Genomic DNA, 20,809 nt, shown 5'->3' with positions numbered 1-20,809 from the left:
ATCTCTTAATTTGAATTTGAATTTTCTCATTATGAATGAAGTTGTGCTGGTTTTCCTATATTCAGTTCCATTTGTACATCATATTCTAGAAACTATCAGTTCTCCCTCTTACCTAGTTTTCCATTTGTTGTTAGTATCTTTCTTTTTTATTTAGAAGCTTTTAAACTACTAAGACAACTCTTTTTTTTTTTTTGCCACATCTTCCCATATCACTTATTTATTTTATTTTTTTAAATTAATTTTTATTGGAGTATAGTTGCTTTACAATGTTGTGTTAGTTTCTGCTATACAGAAAAATGAATCAGCTATACATATACGACAATTCTTTATCCATAGTATGAGTTGCAATTTTTTTCTTTAGGTTACTAAAATTTTTTTATTTTGTTGTATTTTTGCAATGCATAATTATTTTTAAACATTTTTATGCAGCCTACTATATTAACATTTTCTTTTATGGTTTCTGAATTTGGGTCATACCTCAAAAAGTTTACCTCATGATGAAATTTAAAGATTTCCCATGCTCCTATTAGAATTTTTATTGTTTCATTTTTTAAGTTGATTTTTATTGGAGTATAGCTGATTTATAATGTTGTGTTAGTTTCTGCTGTACAGCAAAGTGAATCAGTCATATATATATACATATATCCACTCTTTTTTAGATTCTTTTCCAATACAGGTCATTCAGAGTACTGAGTACAGTTCCCTGTGCTATCCAGTAGGTCCTTATTAGTTATCTATTTTATATATAGTAGTGTGTATAAGTCAATCCCAATCTCCCAATTTATCCCTCCTCCACATTGTTTCATTTTTATGTTTAAATCTTTGAACTATATGGAGTTTATCTTGATTAAACTTCATTTTTTTCAGATCAGTTTCCAGTTGTCACACATTTATTAAATGATCTGTTTCATTCCCCACTCATATGCAATGCCACCTTCATCATATACTAAAGTCTCATGTGTATTTGGTTCCATTTGTGAAGTCTCTGCTAAATTAATCTGCCGTTCATGCATCTGGGTCATACTATTTTAGTTACATTAGTTTGAAAATATATTTTAACACTTGATATGTTTGTTTTTGAGAATTGTCTTTTAAAGGTACAAAAATTCAGTTTGTAACCTCAGTGATATTAAAATATTGTTGCTGAGCTAATTTAAAAATATATCCATCTATACAAGGTGCTCATACAGTCTGAAAACATAGATAATATTATCTTATTTTTTACAGATTAAAAATGTCCTTGATGACATTATATGTCTTGAGTGTATGTGTGTGTGTGTGTGTGTGTATGTGTGTGCGTTTGTATTTGTTCATTCACCTATGTATGTTTTCAGACTTTATAGATACGCTATGGAAGTTTCAGTTTGAAAATCATGAAGTCAATCAAGTAATCAAGCATAAATATGAACTATCAACAAATTTTTTCAGAAACCTGGATTTGAGCTTTTAATTCCAAAGATACTTAATCAGGGAAAAAAAATTTTTCTCCAGATCTGTGAGTAATAAATGTTGTCCAGGATGTTATCCTTCTCAAAGATATTTTATGGGTTATGCCATCAGAAATGGAAAATATGATCTATTTTTTACATTAAAGAACTTAGAAGCTGAGGGAGTTTTTTTGGGGGGTGCATATTTATCATGGCTGATTTTACACCCCTCAGAGCAGTGTTGGGCATCTTTGCAAGCATCCTCTCTCAACACGCTGGTCCAGATGCTTAAAACTGCCATCGCCTCTCACCTGTTTTGTTGGACTGAAACCATTCAGTCACCACAATGTTAAAGCTCTTCTAGAAGTGATGAAAGAAGTGTATAAGGTAAGGGTTCATTTAAAGGAATGTATATGCCATTTAACTAAATCAAGATCCCTTAGTTGTTAGTCATTTGGAGGCTTGTTTTGTTTTATTTTGCACATCAAGAACGAAAATATTTTATTTAGCCCTTAATAATTCAGAATTTTGCTTGTTTTGCTAACTGGATAAACTCTGGTGGAATCTGTTACATATTATATATAATATATTAGAGGCACAAATACTCAGGAGAATGATTCAGCATTTTCATAATAGAACATAATCCAGAAGTAACCTAAAGCTACTAATAAACCTGATGGTTATTGGAGGATAGGGAGGAGCCAGAGCATTTTAAATAAAATAATTAAATTGATATTGTTCAGTTGAAAAATAATTAGCTAAAGTAAGATGCTTTTATAAATATAAATTGCTCAATTGGCAATCAAAGCAAATTTCACCACAAAATATCAATCTCAATAGGAGAAAATATGTACAAAAGTTAGTGCTGGGACTTCCCTGGTGGCGCAGTGGTTTAGAATCCGCCTGCCAATGCAGGGGACACGGGTTTGATCCCTGATCCAGGAAGATCCCACATGCTGTGGAGCAACTAAGCCCGTGCACCACAACTACTGAGCCTGGGCTCTAGAGCCCGCGAGCCACAACTACTGAGCCCACGTGCCACAACTACTGAAGCCCACGTGCCTAGAGCCTGTGCTCCACAAGAGACACCACCTCAATGAGAAGCCCGTGCACCACAACGAAGAGTAGCCCCTGCTCACTGCAACTAGAGAAAAGCCCGTGCGCAGCAACGAAGACCCAACACAGCCCCAAATAAATAAATACATTTATTAAAAAAAGAAGTTAGTGCTTTTCAGAAGTAATAATGCACTGCTATTTCTAAAGTAGTGTATTTCTTCCCATCTTTACTGAGATATAACTGATATAGAACATTGTGTAAGTTTAAGGTGTACAACGTGTTGATTTGATACACTTATGTATTATAAAATGCTTAGACATTACAAAATGATTACCACCATAGCTTTAGCTAATACCTCCATCACCTCATATAGTTACCATTTTTTACTGTGGTGAGAACACTTAAGATCTACTCTCTTAGCAACTTTCAACTATATAGTACAGTATTGTTAACTACAATATAATCACCATGCTGTACATTAGATCCACAGAACTTATTCATCTTATAACTGGAAGTTTGTACCCTTTGACCAACATTTCTCCATTCCCCCCCACAACTCTGGAAACTACCAATCTACTCTGTTTCTCTGAGTTTAGCTTTTTTAGATTCCATGTATAAGTGATAACCTACTGTATTTGTCTTTCTCTGTTTGACTTATTTCACTTAGCATAATGTCCTCACGTTCCGTCCATGTTGTTGCAAATGGCAGGATTTCCTTGTTTCTCATGGCTGAATAATATTCCAGTGTGTGTGTGTACACCATATCTTCTTTATCCATTCATCTGTCCATGGACACTTAGGTTGTTTCCCTGTCTTGACTATTCTAAATAATGCTGCAATGAACATGGGCTGTAGATATCTCTTTGAGATTGTGATTTCATTTCCTTTGGATATATACTCAAAAGTGGGATTGCTGGATCATATGGTAGTTCTAGTTTTAATTTTTTAAGGAAGCTCCATACTGTTTTCCATAGTGGCTGCACCAATTTACATTCCCACTAACAGTGCACAAAGGTTCCCTTTTCTCCACATCCTCACCAGCACTTATCTTTTGTCTTTTTAATGATAGGCATTCTAACAGGTATGAGGTGATACCGTATTGTGGATTTGATTTGCACTTCCCTGATGATTCGTGATGTTGAGCACCTTTTCATGTACTTGTTAGCCATCTGTATGTCTTTTTTGAAAAAATATCTGTTCAGTTCCTCTGCCCATTTTTTAATTGGATTGTTTGATTTTTTTCCTTGTTATATGACTTCTGTATATATTTTGGATATCAATCCTTTATTAAATATATGGTTTGCAAATTGTTTCTCCCATTCCATAGGTTGCCTTTTCATTTTGTTGATTGTTTCTTTTGCTGTGCAGAAACTTTTCAGTTTGATGTAGTCTCATTTATTAATTATTGTTTTTATTGTTTGTGCTTTTGGTGTCATATCCAAAAAAATCATTGCCAAGACCAATGTCAAGGAGCTTTCCCCTGATGTTTTCTTCTAGGAGTTTTATGGATTTAGGTCTTCTGCTTAAGTCTTTAATCCATTTCAAGATAATTTTTCTGAGTGGTGTAAGATTGGGGTTCAATTTCATTCTTCTGCGTGTGGTTATCCAGTTATGCCAGTTGCATTTATGGAAGAGATTATTCTTTCCACAGAGAGTATTCTTGGCTCCATTGTCAAATACTAGTCAATCAAATATGTAAGAGTTTATTTCTGGGCTCTTGTTTCTGTTCCATAGGTCTATTTGTTTGTTTTTCTGCCAGTACCATACTGTTTTGATTATTATAGCTTTGTAGTATAGCTGTAAATCAGAACATGTGATACTTCCAGCTTTGTTCTTCTTTTCAGGATTGATTTGTTTATTCAGGGTCTTTTGTGGTCTCATACAGATTTTAGGATTGTTTTTTTCTATTTTGTGAAAAATGCCATTAGAATTGTGAGAGAGATTGCATTGTGTTTATAGATGGCTTTAGGTAGTATGGACATTTTAACAATGCTCTCCCAATCCATGAACATTGGATATCTTTTCATTTATTTGTGTTTTCTTCAATTTCTTTCATCATAATCTTATAGCTTTCAGTGTACAGATCTTTCACCTCCTTGGTTAAATTTTTTCCTAAGTATTTCATTGTTTTTGATGCTTTTGTGAATGGCCAGTTAGAGTTTTAAGAAGACAAATAAGAATCCTGAGGAGTCAAATATTTTTAAAAGTAAAAGGGAAATGTTTGACATAAAATAATTGGAGATTTAAAAAGTAAGAAACTTTATGAAGACTTAAAAAGATGTTTGGTAATGGACTCCTTTTGTTTAGAAAAAGTGGACATTACAATTTGTAGTTTCATCCTATTTTTCATTCTTGATATTAGTTATATATATCTTTTTTTTTTTTTTTGGTTCAGTCTTACCAAGAAGGTTTTTTGTAAGACCCAACCTTTTAATTTGTTGATCTTCTCTCCTATATATCTGCTTTTTATTTCCTTAATTTACATTTGTAGATTTCTTATTTCCTGCCTTCTATCTCTTGGATTAATTTGGATTAATTGGATGTGATGGAGGCTTATTTATAACATTGATTTTCTAGCATTGCTTCTTCTGGGAAGCCTTCTTGAGCGCCTTAAGTCCTTCTCCAATCAAAACTGTATCCTAGGTGCCTGATTACTTGTTTGTACCTACTAGATCATGGGTTGGCAATCTATGCCCACGGGCAGCCTCCTGTTTGTTTGTTTTTCTTTTTCTGTACGCGAGCCTCTCACTGTTGTGGCCTCTCCCGTTGCGGAGCACAGGCTCCAGACGCGCAGGCTCAGCGGCTATGGCTCACAGCCCAGCCGCTCTGCGGCATGTGGGATCTTCCCGGACCGGGGCACGAACCCACATCCCCTGCATTGGCAGGCGGACTCTCAACTACTGCGCCACCAGGGAAGCCTGCCTCCTGTTTTTATACAGAAAATTTTATTGAGGCACATCTGTACTCACTTATTTACTTATTGTCTAAGGGTGTTTCGTGTTACAAAATGGCAGGGTTGAATAGTTGCACCAGAAACTGTATGATCCCAAGCTCAAAATATTTACTATCTGAATTTAAGAGTTTGCTGACTACTCTTCTAGACAGTAAGCGATGTATAAACCACAACAACTTTTAGCATATGTTTTGTCTCATGACTGATAAATAGTGTGTGCTAAATTAATATTCATTAATTCATAGAGAAAGGGATGAATTTGTCAAAAGTACCTTAGATTGTTTTGTGCTTTTATCCTCAGTATCTAGAAACTGTTTCTAGTGAACCTGTGCCCTGGGAATTGGTTTACTAATCTCCACTGGCAATGTTTTACATCTTTTACAATATTTGTAAAAATTGGAGAAATTATGGATCAAAACATGGAAGTTTTCTAGAACTCTATTTCATCATTGACCAATGTATTGGGTTTATAGAGCTCTATTCTAATTATCTATATGCTAGCCATATATAAAAATAGATGAAATCACTTATAGAAAATGAAAATCACAGGTCATATTCTCTTTAAGGTAAACAAAGCTAATTGTCAACTACCAGAAATACTTTCAACATAAATGAACTATCCATTTTGTTGAACTTTTATGAAGAGAGAAGAAGAGTGATCTGTAGGGATAAAAACCTGGTAAGAATATCATTTTTACTTTCTGAAGTTTTTCATACTTTAAAGGGGGAACACATTAGTAGCTAGGTAGGTATCTTTTTTGATAAATTAATATTTGAAAATTTCCTCATTGCAGTGCTGAATTTGCTAAAGTAGATGATCATGGAAAACTTAAACACCTTTCAGTCACAAAACAAATGCATTTTCCTAGAAATTTGTTTCTAGTTAATATAGATTCTTACAAATTCTAAAAAGTGTGGAAGTAAATAATTAAAGGTGGTGAGGTAAAGGAATGAATGAAGTTTTCCTTTTCTTTCGATTATAAAAACTGTTATCTTTTTTTAATTATTAGATACCTACAGAAAACCTCAGTCCCATTATTTTCAGTGATTTTCCATTTGTCTTTTGTGTTTTTTTGTTTTTGTTTTTTGTTTTTTGTTTTTGGCGGTGTGTGGGCCTCTCACTGTTGTGGCCTCTCCCGTTGCGGAGCACAGGCTCCAGACAGGCAGGCTCAGCAGCTGTGGCTCACGGGCCCAGCCGCTCTGCGGCATGTGGGATCTTCCCGGACCGGGGCACGAACCTGTGTCCCCTGCATCAGCAGGTGGACTCTCAACCACTGCGCCACCAGGGAAGCCCTCCATTTGTCTTTAATTTGCTCTCCAAAATTAAATTATTGCAAGCTGATTCCCATATAAAAATGCTGGTATGTATGTCTTACTTTTTTATTATGTAAAATGTTCAAACATATACAAAATATAGATAATGCTGTATTAAACCACAGCACAAATTTTCAGCCATCATTAACATTTTGCCATACTTTCTTCATTTATCATTTTTGTTATTTTTGTAATTGTTACTATTTTTGCTAACGTATAATATTTTAAAGCAAATCCCAGGCCCAATTTCTTTTCACCTCGCCATACTTCAGTACATTATTGTTGCTTCACTTTTGTTCTTGCTGAGATTAATCAGTGGGTTCAGGTAGTGAACACATTCTTCCACTGTAATATTTCCCATCAACCTTTTTATAAATAATTAAATCACAGTTGGTGTACAATATTATATAAGTTACAGGCATACAATATAATGATTCACAATTTTTAAAGGTTATACTTTATTTATAGTTCTTATAAACTATTGGCTATATTCCCCATGTTGTACAGTATATGCTTGTAGCTTATTTTATATCTAATGATTTGTGCCCCTTACTCCCCTACCCCTATATTACCCCTCCCTGCTTCCCTCTCCCCACTGGTAACCACTAGTTTGTTCTCTCTATCTGTGAGTCTGCTTCTTTTCTGTTTTATTCACTAGTTTGTTGTATTTTTTAGATTCCATATATAAGTGATATCATTCAGTATTTGTCTTTCTCTGTCTGACTTCCTTCACTTAGCATAATGCCCTCCAAGTCCATCCATGTTGCTGCAAATGGCAAGATTTCGTTCTTTTTTATGGCTCATTAGTATTCCTTTGTATATATATACCACATCTTTCTTATCCATTCATCCATTGATGGACACAGGTTGCTTTCATATATTGGCAATTGTAAATAATGCTGCTATGAGAAGAGTTAACACCTGTCCTTCTCAAACTACTCCAAAAAATTGCAGAGTAAGGAACACTTCTGAACTTATTCTATGAAGCCATCATCACCTTGATACCAAAACCAGACAAAGATACCACAAAAAAAGAAAATTACAGGCCAATATCACTGATGAACATATATGCAAAAATCCTCAACAAAATACTAGCAAACCAAATCCAACAATATATTAAAAAGATCATACACCACGATCAAGTGGGATTTATCCCAGGGATGCAAGGATTTTTCAGTATACACAAATTAATCAGTGTGATATACCACATTAACAAATTGAAGAATAAAAGCCATCTGGTCATCTCAATAGATGCAGAAAGAGCTTTTGATAAAATTCGACATCCATTTATCATAAAAACTCTCCAGAAAGTGGGCATAGAGGGAACCCACCTCAGCTTAATAAAGGCCATATATGAAAAACCGACAGCTAACGTCATACCCAATGGTGAAAAGCTGAATGCATTCTCTTTAAGAACAGGAACAAGGCAAGGATGCCCACTCTCACTACTTTTATTCAATATCATTTTGGAAGTCCCAGCAGCAGCATCAGAGAAGAAAAAGAAATAAAAGGAATCCAAATTCCTTTGGAAAGGAATAAGTAAAACTGTCACTGTTCGCGCATGACATGATGCTATACATAGAAAATCCTAAAGATGCCACCAAAAAACTATTAGAGCTCATCAATGAATTCAGTAAGGTTGCAGGATACAAAATTAATATACAGTAATCTGTTGCATTTTTATACACTAACAACGAACTATCAGAAAGAGAAATTAAGGGAAGAATCCCATTTACATCAAAAAGAATAAAAAGCTAGGAATAAACCTACCTAAGGAAGCAAAATACCTATACTCTGAAAAGTGTAAGACGTTGATGAAAGAAATCAAAGATGTCACAAACAGATGGAAAGATACACTGTGTTCTTGGATTGGAAGAAAATCAATATTGTTAAACTGACCATACTAACCAAGGCAATCTACAGATTTAATGCAACCCTTATCAAAATACCAATGGCATTTTCCACAGAACTAAAACAAGTAATTTTAAAATTTGTATGGAAACACAAAAGACCCCTAATAGCCCAAACAATCTTGAGAAAGAAGAACAGAGCTGGAGGAATCATGCTTCCTGACTTCAGACTATTCTACAAAGCTACAGTAATCAAACCAGTATGGTACTGGCACAAAAACAGACACATAGCTCAATGGAACCAAATAGAGAGCTCAGAAATAAACTCACACACTTACGGTCAGTTAATTTATGACAAAGGAGGCAAGAGTATACAATGGAGAAAAGACAGTCTCTTTAATAAGTAGTGCTGGGAAAACTGGACAACTATATGTAAAAGAATGAAATTAGAACACTCCCTAACACCATACACAAAAATAAACGCAAAGTGAATTAAAGACCTAAATGTAAGGCCAGACACTATAAAACTCTTAGAGGAAAACATAGGAAGAACACTCTTTGACATAAATCACAGCAAGATATTTTTTGACCCACCTCCTAGAGTAATGAGAATAAAAACAAAAATAAACAAATGGGACCTAATTAAACTTAAAAGCTTTTGCACAGCAAAGGAAACCATAAACAAGATGAAAAGACAGCCCTCAGAATGGGAGAAAATATTTGCAAACAAAACAACTGACAAAGGATTAATCTCCAAAATATACAAACAGCTCATGCAGCTCAATATCAAAAAAAAGAAAACCCAATCAAAAAATGGTTGGAAGACCTAAATAGACATTTCTCCAAAGAAGACATACAGATGGCTGACAAACACATGAAAAGCTGCTCAATGTCACTAATTATTAGAGAAATGCAAATCAAAACTACAATGAGGTATCATCTCACACCAGTCAGAATGACCATAATCAAAAAAATCTACAAACAGTAAATGCTGGAGAGGCTGTGGAGAAAAGGGAACCCTCATGCGCTGTTGGTGGGAGTGTAAATTGATACAGCCATTATGGAGAACAGTATGGAGATTCCTTAAAAAACTAAAAATAGAACTACCATATGACCCAGCAGTCCCACTATTGGGCATATATCCAGAGAAAACCAGAATTCAAAAAGACACATGCACCCCAGTGTTCATTGCAGCACTATTCACAGTAGCCAGGGCATGGAAGCAACGTAAATGTCCATCAACAGAGGAATGGATGAAGAAGATGTGGTACATATGTACAATGGAGTATTACTCAGCCATAAAAAGGACTGAAATTGGGTCATTTGTAGAGACATGGATGGACCTAGAGACTGTCATACAGAGTGAAGTACTCAGAAAGAGAAAAAGAAATATCGTATATTAATGCATATATGTGGAATCTGAAAAAAGTGGTATAGACGATCTTATTTACAAAGCAAAAAAAAGACACAGAGGTAGAGAACAAACATATGGATACCAAGGGAGAAAGGTGGGGATGGGATGAATTGGGAGATTGCCATATGACCCAGAAATTCCACTTCTGTGAATATAGTTGAATTTGAAAAGATACATGCATTCCACCAACCTTTAATGAATAATTTCATCCATTGCATTGTTGAAGTTTGAAAAATGGTGATATTTCTGATCTTATCATTCCTTCCAAAATTATTAACTGGAATTCTGTAAAGAACTTTTCCTTGTCAGTCAGGGCCATTTAGTTACCCTGAAAAATATCAGTCATATATGAAGGTAGAATGATGCTTAATCTTTTTCCTTTAATAATTAAATGTTGCCAAATTACTGTATGTAGTGGTTGTACCAACTTACGTTGCCACCAGCAACGTATGAAAAGCCTCTTTCACACACTCTCACCGATGCAGTGTTGCTAAGCTTTGTGATCTTTTCCAGATGTGACGGCTTAATCATGACATTTCAGTTTAATTTTAATTATGTTTCTTATTATTACATAATGCCTGAATCCTATACTCTTTTTATTTATTTATTTAGTTATGGCCGCGTCAGGTCTTAGTTGCGGCATGTGGGCTCTTCGTTGCAGCGCGTGGGCTTCTGTCTAGTTGTGGCCTGCGGGCTTCTCTCAAGTTGTGGCGTGCAGGCTGCAGAGCAGGTGGGCTCTCTAGTTGTGGTACATGGGCTCAGTAGTTGCAGCACGCAGGCTTAGATGCCCCGCGGCATGTGGGAATCCCAGTTCCCCGAAGAGGACTCGAACCCGAGTCCCCGGCATTGGGAGGTGGATTCTTAACCGCTGGACCACCAGGGAAGTCCCTGAATCCTCATACTTTTTAGCTAATATTCATTGTTCTTCTACTATGAGGAATACTGAAATTATCTAGTAACTGTTCTTTCCCACTCCCTTCATTCTCTTCCTCAATCTAGTTTTAGTTACTACTCTGTTCTTAGTGTTAGTCTTTCGATTTTCATATTTGCTTAAGAGTCTTGGAGCTTGATTTGTAAGCCGCAAGTGGTATCTTTTCTTCCTGGATAGTGCCTGTGAGTCATTCAGTGAGTTTATTCTTTTGTTCGTTTTACATCTTTATTGGAATATAATTGATTTACAATGGTGTGTTAGTTTCTGCTTTTTAACAAAGTGAATCAGTTATACATATACATATGTCCCCATATCTCTTCCCTCTTGCGTCTCCCTCCCTCCCACCCTCCCTATCCCACCCCTCTAGGCGGTCACAAAGCACTGAGCTGATCTCCCTGTGCTATGCGGCTGCTTCCCACTAGCTATCTACCTTATGTTTGGTAGTGTATATATGTCCATGCCTCTCTCTCGCTTTGTCACAGCTTACCCTTCCCCCTCCCCATATCCTCAAGTCCGTTCTCCAGTAGGTCTGTGTCTTTATTCCTGTCTTACCCCTAGGTTCTTCATGACATTTTTTTTTCTTAAATTCCATATATATGTGTTAGCGTATGGTATTTGTCTTTCTCTTTCTGACTTACTTCACTCTGTATGACAGACTCTAGGTCCATCCACCTCATTACACGTAGCTCAATTTCGTTTCTTTTTATGGCTGAGTAATATTCCATTGTATATATGTGCCACATCTGCTTTATTCAGTGAGTTTATTCTGCTTCCCACTTACTCTCCCCTCTGCTGCTTCTCTCGTAGCTGTATTGTTCGACACATTTGCATGCTGTTTTGTGTCTCTTATCGCCATCAGCCCGAGCTTTTAGTTATGTATCTATAATCCTCATCCCAGCCCCTACCCCCAGACATTATGCTGAAGATTTCCCAAACATTTTCTTTATTGCTGAGGCTTGTTTTCTAGGCCATTCCTCAGGAAAGGTTTGTATCTGTTTATCTATGATATTTGTACTTTAAAGACTCACATGGTGAGCCATGGAGAGGTCTGGGACATCCCATGTACAAAATGAGATATTTCAGTTATCAAACGTTTCCTTTATTTACCCTATTAATTATATAGCTTACATGACATTTTCCAGTGAGCCATGCCCCGTAAATCTATAAATTCCATGTTTCTTTATAATAAGCAACCTAGATGGACAAGGTCCATCCTGCTAAAAGCGTTCTGTAGATACGGACTCTTCCTTTAGTTGAGGTTATTAGTGTCTGTCATCAGCATGTTTACAAGGAGATTTGACTGAATCATCTCCTCTTTTGTTTCCCAGCTACCCCTTTTAAAAATTTTCCTAACATCCCTGGTAATGAGAGAAAATAGATTGTCTTTCCTTGAGAAGCCTAACTGCCCCGTAAGTGTCCTTTAAACAAGTCCTTCCCTACTTGGTACCTTCTTCTACAGCAGCGCTCTGTCTAACCTATCTACTGTGTTAATGAGGGTTGAGTGGACAGTGGGCCCAGGCAGGTTGCATATTATGAAGCATTAGGGAAGATTTGAGGACAAGAAGACTCTAGTTGTCGTTGTCAAGGGTGAAGTTAGAAAGCACACGCCAGAATCCTTTCTTCCAAGGGAGAGATGATGGATGTAGTCAAAATTGTAAGCTCCGAACTGTATTACCAATTCAAATGCATAAATGTAGAGAGGGGAAACCAGTACATGGAGAATGGGAGTAGAGGAACTGGAAAATAGGTTAAGCTGCAGGTTTCCAGTCCAGTTCTTGGCTAGGTGACAGAAGAGGGGCCTACAACAGGCCACATACACCTCTCCCTGCTATAGTCAGTGGAGGGCTTTTCTGGACACTCCCTGTCACTCAGAGCCGCAGGACACGTTGCTCGGCAGTCAGAATCACGACGCATCCCAGAGCTGCAGACTCCTGGACCAAAGGAAGAGAAGACCCACCACCAGGAAGGACCAGAAATGGCACTTTTGCATTTCCCTGCAAACCTGGAATTTCTTTACAACAAATATCTTAAGGAACAAGCAGAAGAATCTAGGAGCATCCTATATCACATTCCCAGTACTTAGTGGTGGCAGAGGTCTGGGACAGGGCTTTCCCAAGCCTAGAGCCACAGGCACACTTGTCTCAGATGCTGGTAGAGGGCTTATATGGGCAACCACACTCAGCCTGGAAACCTGGGATAGCACAGCTGTTATCCACCTGTCTTGCTGTCACTATTGCAGGACAGGCCCCAAGAGGGTTGCATTGGTTTATAAATCCTAAATACTCCTTTACTGTCCTTGGGATAAAGCAGACGCCCTAGAGGAGTGTTGAGGTCAAAGCAAGTCCAGCACCTGATTTCTAATCCAAGGGAGTTCAGCAGAAGCAAGATTATGGGACTAAATTGGTAAGGAAATGTTGAGAATTCAGAAAAGCTACATGGAAGTACTGTATTGCGTGGCCAGGAAGAATGCTAGCTACAAAATGAGGCCACCAGTGACATCTTTTTAGGGAGTTCTCATGCAAATTCAGTAGCTGGGTCACAGGTATTTGAAGTAGAGGAGTGGATTTTCTCTGGGAAAGCCTGTCCTCTAGTCTTCTTGCTACAGCTGACACGTCTGAGCTCCTCCACTGCCCTTATATTTTTGAGGATTATGGTGGCAAGACTGCGAAGTGGATGACACCGGATGAATGCTTCAGCATGTTTAATACCACTGTTGCCTGTAAGGATTATGTTTCCTATGATAAGTGATCTGAGACTACTTAGCTGTACATCCATGGTGAGTAATCCCCTATATACAGTTCCTAGATGCCACAGATCCTGCCATCTCTTTATCTCCCATAATATGGATACGATGTTCTTTTCCTTAAATAATTACAATATGAGCGTATACGGCAATGGTAGGCATACATGTGTGCTATATAAACTATGTTTATTTGAAATATTAAACAATTCCTAGTATTCCTATGAGGATTCCTAAAATATTTCTTTTTCTAGGAATCAGAAGGGATAGACTGCATGGATTTTGGGCAAATAATTCTGCGAGGAAAGGATGAATCCCCTCCATTTACACTTGGAGTCAGACAGAGTCACCTAGTTGAAGATGCTCTGCGTCAGTTGAGCCAAGCTGAAGTCACTGACCTCCGGAAAACATTAGTGATGCAGTAAAAAGCCTCCTTGGATATTTTTACCAATGTGGGAGGGAAACGTTCATATAACGTAGCACAGGAAGAGCCTGTGTTTGCAACTAGAGTTATCAGCCTAATGGTTTCCAGGATTCCTTGCTTCCCCTTCAGAGAAAAGCTATGGGGTGTTTAACTGAACACTGGGTTATGAGTTAACTATTAGTTACCTATGGCTACAGAAATGCTGCTTAATGAACCATCCCAAGCACAGTGACTTAAAATAATAATTGTATAGATCTGCGATTCAGCTGAGGGTCTGCTAATCTAAGTTGAGCTCATCCGGGTGGCTTTGCAGGTTTTGTCTATACTTGTGTACACGTCTGCGAGTTAGCTACGGATTGGCTGATCTAGGCTAGGCCCGGCTGCGGCAGTTTGGCCCGGGGCCCTCGTTCCTACGTCTTCCATCTTCTTCCTGGGACCCGCAGACATGTTCTCACAGCATTGTCAGAGGTACAAGACAGGAAGCCCAGTCACATGACAAACATTGCTTTAGTCAAAGCAAGTCACATGGCTGAACTCAGGTCAAGGGCTGGCAAAATATACTCAGCCTCTTTAATGAGGGGAACTGCAAAGTCACACACAAGAGACCTGGGTCAAGGAGGGGTGAAGAACTGGGGCTGTGACTGCAATCAGCAAGCAGCAGGTGCAACAGGTACTTATCCTACCTTTTGGCTCTAGTTTTAGTCGTAGACTTTCCAGTATATTGGTTCCAGTTCTCGGCATCCTTCACTTCACCCTTTGTGGGCATCTGTAGGGTTTTCACTGTGCGGTACCTCAGATCGTTTGCCCACAGAATAATGACTAACTTTGTAGGTGAGGGCTGGAATCTGTCTAGAAGGGAGGGACTTTTCCTAATATCAGCCATGAGGGGAAGAGTTAAGTTCTCAGAGAAGTCAGAACCTGAGGGTGGGCCTCAGAGAGGAGAGGTATGCTCCCCAGCAGGGGACTCTAATGGAAAACACAGAAACTATTTTATAAGCCAGACTCTCTAGTTGTTGTCTCCCTCTGTACCTATTTTCCTTCAAATCTTCATTATGAGGAAATCAATAGAAAATGATTCTGCCTGCAGGAGATGACAAAGAGGTAAGAAGGCAAACTTCAAGACAAATCCAATCAAACTATAGCCTCTGAACAAGGCAAGGTTGTCAAGGCCCTTTATGAGCAGGTCCTGACCGTGGCAAAGGCGGACTTGCTAATGTAAATGAGCAGAAATAGGAAAATCAGAAGCAAGTTTAATTTATTATTGGGATCTCTGGATGGAATGTGAGGCAGACCCTTGGAGATGATGGCCAAGGAGTTGGTTGATCACAGTGCCAGTAAGTAAGATCTTCTAGGCAAACAGAAGAGAAAGAGAACTCTTAGTGAAGCTTGCTGAGACTTGTATTAAAAAGATAAAAAGAAACAGACAGAAAGGGAAGGATGGAAGGAGTATTTAGAGAGGTAGTAGGAAACCCAGGACAGCACTCAACTACAAAGCCCAGAGGCAGACTTTAGAAACGAGGGACCTGTTCTTATTGACGCCCACAGGAGCATTCTGGGCAGTCAGCTCTGAAGGTTCCTACAAAGGTGTCATGCCCAGGCTGATGGGGAGGGCTGTTTATCTGAAGTCCTAATGAGGGGAGAGGCAGGAGAAACCAAATAATTGTTGACTGGAGCCCAAGTTTTAAAGCCTGAATGATGAGAGGAAGATAAACAAGATAGAAGAATTGAGGAACTTAGTGGCCCAGGGGTTTGAAGCACATCAAAATTTGGTTCAAGACACTGGTCAACATAACTGGAGAATGCTGAGCCTCGCTAGAATCCCGCTTCACTTGGTTCACGTAGCCGTGGAAGGGACCCATGCACTCACTATGCAGTAATCTGACAGTAAATAGGTTCATGGCATCTGCTGCTCAGAAGCAGATTGAGGGAAAGCAGAGTACAGTCAGGTAAGGAGAGCAGATTCTGGGAATCCTGGTGATGGCAGGTTTGAAACTTTTCCGTAAAGGTCAAGGCATTATATTTTAAATCTGGACCTGGGACTGTGTTCTCTTTCCTCAGGTTGAAGTTATTAAAGGAATTCGTTCTGTGGGAGAAGGGGTGAAGTCCGAGTTCTTCCACCGTATATTTGAAGATATGACCAAGAAAGAATATGGGATGTTCATATATCCTGAAGAGGGTTCCTACGTGCGGTTTCCTGTCAATGTAAGTTTTTTATTTGTTTTCTTATGGTTTTTCAGAACAGAAAAATATACCATATACTGTAACACGAACACAACATATACTAATGTGAAATTAGGTCACATAAAGCCTTGCTACTCAAAACACTCTGCACAGCGCAGAACTCCAGCGTTACCTGGAGCTGTTAGAAAAGCAGAATCTCAGGCCCAGATCAGAACATGTTTTTTTTGTTTTTTTTTTTTTTTTTGCGGTACGCGGGCCTCTCACTGCTGTGGCCTCTCCCATTGCGGAGCACAGGCTCCGGATGCGCAGGCCCAACGGCCATGGCTCACGGGCCCAGCCGCTCCGCGGCATGTGGGATCTTCCTGGACCGGGGCACAAACCCGTGTCCCCTGCATCGGCAGGTGGACTCTCAACCACTGCGCCACCAGGGAAGCCGTGTTTTGTATCTTTCTGAGAAAGAATGAACCTCTAAAAGATAGGAATGGCCAAGGTGTGCCAGTGGTAGGATTTTTATCAATCAACAAGCTTTTGCTGACTGTTTCTTGAGGTTCCCACATTGTATTAAATATTGTAGAAGATTCAAGTTAGTGTGTAACACAGTCTCTTTCCTCTTGAAACTTTTTATATATGTAGATGAAGCGATAAGACTAAAACACCAGGAACTTCAGCAATTTTTTGAAATTATAGGCTGCTGATTTTAAGTGTAATAGTTGTTGAGAAACACGGTAGGATAGGGAAGGAAGCAGTCATGTGGGATTAGAAGCCCAGAGTTCTAGTCTTGAGTGCTGATGGCTGTGTAATTTAGCCTCTCTGAGTTTTCAGTTTCCTCACCTATAAAACAGCTGTCATAATTTCTGTTCTGCCTGCTTTCCAGAGCTGTTGTGAGATTAAAACAAGGTATATCAAAGTGTGAAGCACCATGAAAACTTCAGGGCACTATACAAATTTAAGAGATTTCATCAGGACTTTTTCCTTCCTTTCCACAGACCCTCACAGTCGACGGCCTCGGTCACCTTCCCTGACCCATATGCTTATCCCTGTAAGCACGTCTAGGTCGAGGCTGCATCACAGGGGAACACTCCTCTGACACACACCTGACATGCCTGGTGCCCACTGCAGGTGTAGATAAAGTGTACCCTTTCTTCCTGGTGTCATGTTTGTACATGAATTTGAAGACAAAGACTGTAAAATTAAATAGTGAAAACCTTGGTTTATAAGGCTATCTGAGCATGTTTTTTCATATTCCAGATGTGCTATTAGTAACAAAATGCAAATTCATTTATTCAGTGTCCTGAACTGTTAACATTTGTATTTTAACTTATGGAAGGAATTTACTTTGTATTATAGCCTGTGTAAGAACCTCAAATTTTGATTTTCCTGAAGCCCATTTTGTTTCTAATTTCTGACTTTTAGAAAAGGGAAGCAAACCTTTTTTTACTAATCTAATTATCCCTTTGGATTATTGATTATTTATAATACATTAAGGATTTTTTTCCTTCTCCTTTTCCCCCCTAAATTTGAGAAGAAGAGATATTTCCTCTTTGGGTTGCTGTGTGGACTCTATTGTACAATTTTAACGTTGTCAACCTCCCTTTCCCACTGGGTCTGTTTAAGAAACTTCTGGACCAAGAGCCATCATTAGAAGATTTAGAAGAACTCAGTCCTCTTTTGGGGAAGTAAGTAAATATAATTGCTTTTCTAGGACTATATATGGAGTCAGTCTCAGTAGTTTAAATATAAATAATGTTATACACACAGACAAGGTCTTCAGTTTCAATAATTGTGCATGCTCTTTAGATGAATTTGAATTTTGGCCTGACTTATAATCAAGTAAACATTTAGAAATGGAGAAAAGCCAAATGCCCCTTAATTATCAACCAGCACAATAAACGGAGCTCTGGCCTGGTCTCTTGAATTTATCCAGATGGAAACAGTTGCTTTGGATAGTACATGATATTCTTAATGAGAATCATGCATGCTATATTTGTTTTAAATAAATCCTAGTTAATCATTTCATTTATTTGAATAAATCAGCGTGTCATCAACTTTATTTTTTAAGGTTTGAAAAATGCTTGTTCTAAGTTAAAAGGCAAACTATCTCCTGTGAGGAAAATACTGGCAACACATATGACAGACAAAGGATTAATATCTCTGATGCATAGACATAGATATATAGATATGGCTATATGTGTGTGTATATATAATAATAAAATGAAAATATGCTCAACCTCTCTAGTAATCAAGAAAATGCAAATGCAAATGAGATATTTTTCTGCTTACAGATTGACAACTGTTAAAAGTTTCTTATAAAATGTAGAGTTGGCAGCAGATGGGGGGGAAGTACTCTCTTCTCATGTACTGTTAGCGGAAGAATAAACTGGCTAGATTTACACCATGTGCTCTGACAGTGTAGAGCCTTGGCAATACTGATATTTTGGGCTGGATAATTCTTTGTTGTGGAGCGCTGACCTGGACATCGTAGGAATGTTTAGCAGCCTATGGGGTTGCTACCCACTAGATGCCAGTAGCAAAACTCCCTTCAGTCGTAACAACCAAAGATGTCTCCAGATTTTGCCAAATGTTCCCTGGGGGACAAAACCACCCCTGGTTGAGAATGACTGGTCTAGAGGAAGGGGCTCCTTCTTATAATTTCCACCACGGGCAGCAGTGTCTGTGTTAGCAGTGGGTCTACCAATTAAACCATAAATAGAGGTTAATTCCAGGAAGAGGGAGTGAGTAGGTGGAGGAGAAGAAATTTACGTGGCATTTTATACATTTCTAAGTTGTCCACAACTTTTTCCATTGAACATTTATTTCTTTTGATATTTTACAAGAATAATAAATATAATGTTTTAAACCAAATAAGAAGTTCTAAATGATGAAGCTGATGACATTAAAGAAGTACTTGGCATACGTTTTTCTGTGAGTACTAATGAAAGCCAGATTATAGTTTAGATTTAATGGGTTTTTTTTGTTTTTTTTGTTTTTTGCGGTACACGGGCCCCTCACTGTTGTGGCCTCTCTCGTTGCGGAGCACAGGCTCCGGACGCGCAGGCCCAACGGCCATGGCTCACGGGCCCAGTCGCTCCGCGGCACGTGGGATCTTCCCAGACCGGGGCACGAACCCGTGTCCCCCGCATCGGCAGGCGGACTCTCAACCACTGCGTCACCAGGGAAGCCCCAATATTCTCTCTTAATGGGAAACTTTTGCTTCAGTCCAGTGGTTCTTTTTTTTTTTTTTTAATTTATTTTATTTATTTATTTTTGGCTGTGTTGGGTCTTCATTGCTGCACGCGGGCTTTCTCTAGTTGTGGCGAGCAGGGGCTACTCTTCGTTGCAGTGCGTGGGCTTCTCATTGTGGTGGCTTCTCTTGTTGTGGAGCGTGGGCTCTAGGCGCATGGGTTTCAGTAGTTGTGGCACACGGGCTCAGTAGTTGTGGCTCTTGGGCTCTAGAGTGCAGGATCAGTAGTTGTGGTGCACAGGCTTAGTTGTTCTGTGGCATGTGGGATCTTCCCGGACCAGGGCTCGAACCTGTGTCCTCTGCATTGGCAGGTGGATTCTTAACCACTGCGCTACCAGGGAAGCCCAGTCCAGTGGTTCTGTTGGCTGTACGTTCAGTGAGTTCACTTACATTTTCCTACCCCTGGCTTTTTCTTGGGCTTTTCCCCCTGCCTAGAATGGTCACCCAGCTCATCTCCTTGAGAACTGACTAGCCAGCTGTGACCTCTGAAGCTTCCCTGTCACCCCAGCCTCTCTCCCTGCCTTGAGTTAGCTCCTCATACTTCCTAGCTGAGCTAAACTAAACTTCCTTGTATCTTGCTGTTATATTTTCAGGTATATAATTTCCCCTCAACTAGATCATGAACTCACTAGATCAAGGACCAAGACCAAATGTCATGATTTTTTTTCACTCCACATGGTCCCATGTAGTTCTCTTTGCACAAGGGGACCCAATACATATTTGTTGAGTGAAGTGACTGATTTCTTCCTTTTCATTTTAAGTTTTGCTCTTCCTGTGAACTCTCTTAACCAAAGTTTATTTCTTTTTAGTTTTTCTTACAGGAAATGAAAGGCTGCATGTAAAAAGCATACGGAAGGTGGGAATCCTATTTTGCTGTCCTGAAACTTTCAGTGAAAGAGATTTCTCAATATCACTGACATGTCATAATATTGTGGACCTCCCTAAATATTCTACAATGGAAAGAATGGAGGAAGCAGTTCAAGTAGCCATCAACAGCAACAAAGGATTTATGTCACCCACGGTCACAGAGTGATAGTGACCTTTGAGAGGCTCAGATCTCAGGTTCTCTCACCCTTCGATCCTTCTGTTCTTCTTAGTACAAAGTGTTGACGGATTTTAGTTAGAATAAGTTGACAAATGCTGGGATAAACAATAACATGATGAGTCAAGGATAACATTTTTAATGAATCAACATTTCCTGATCCTTAAACTTGCTATGAGAATGCTTGCTTTATACTGAATTATTTCCTGAACAATAATTATCATTTAAAAATATA

At 38.7% G+C, this 20,809-nt stretch overlaps 1 pseudogene across 1 annotated transcript in view; it reads left to right on the top strand.

Annotated features, from left to right (window-relative positions):
- The window catches only part of LOC307185551 (putative E3 ubiquitin-protein ligase HERC6), a 100,565-nt pseudogene extending 79,790 nt beyond the window's left edge, over positions 1-20,775 (top strand). Inside the window, exons 15-21 of the transcript in view lie at positions 1,662-1,814; positions 6,004-6,116; positions 13,941-14,099; positions 16,169-16,312; positions 17,802-17,967; positions 20,126-20,184; positions 20,342-20,775. The product of the transcript in view is annotated as a putative E3 ubiquitin-protein ligase HERC6 (transcript). The remainder of the gene's footprint in view (positions 1-1,661; positions 1,815-6,003; positions 6,117-13,940; positions 14,100-16,168; positions 16,313-17,801; positions 17,968-20,125; positions 20,185-20,341) is intronic.
- The last annotated feature ends 34 nt before the right edge of the window (positions 20,776-20,809 follow it).

This window comes from Stenella coeruleoalba (genome assembly GCF_951394435.1).
Source record: "Stenella coeruleoalba genome assembly, chromosome: 4".
Classification (NCBI taxonomy): Eukaryota; Metazoa; Chordata; class Mammalia; order Artiodactyla; family Delphinidae; genus Stenella; species Stenella coeruleoalba.
Note: the sequence above shows the minus strand (reverse complement) of the source record. Positions and strands in the feature narration are given on the sequence as shown.